This window comes from Coenobita brevimanus, chromosome 106 (genome assembly GCF_032717465.1).
Source record: "Coenobita brevimanus isolate Jiangsu-jjx chromosome 106, ASM3271746v2, whole genome shotgun sequence".
NCBI lineage: Eukaryota > Metazoa > Arthropoda > Malacostraca > Decapoda > Coenobitidae > Coenobita > Coenobita brevimanus.
Window position 1 is genome coordinate 16,344,004 of NC_137059.1, and position 439 is coordinate 16,344,442.

The following is a 439-nucleotide window of genomic DNA, read 5'->3' on the forward strand; positions in this document are numbered from 1 at the left end:
ACTGTTTAACAAACAAAATGTAGCCAAATGATGAGAATTATGAGGTTATACTTGACAGAAATGTAAGAAAATGCTTACGGGACACCAAGATTAAACAAATATGTCAAACAAATGACTACTAAAAGCAAAACACATCTCAGGAAGTTGCCGTTAACGGTCAGCGCCTGCAACTTGGCGCCGCTGTCCTTGCAATGTGTCCTTGAAATGTTTGGACGGTTAAAGGCAGTTGTGGCAGTGTTGGCGCGTCCTTTGCAATAGGTCAGTGATAATAGAGGTTGCACTTAACCCTTTCCCTGCTGCTGCACAAGGCGTCTGTTGTCATCTGATGCAACTGGCCAATTTGACATCTGCAATACTAAGTCCTGCTGCCATAACATTCAACCAGCTTTAGTTATCAGGTAGCATTGAGTCTCCTTGGTTACTAGTCAAACCGCACCTC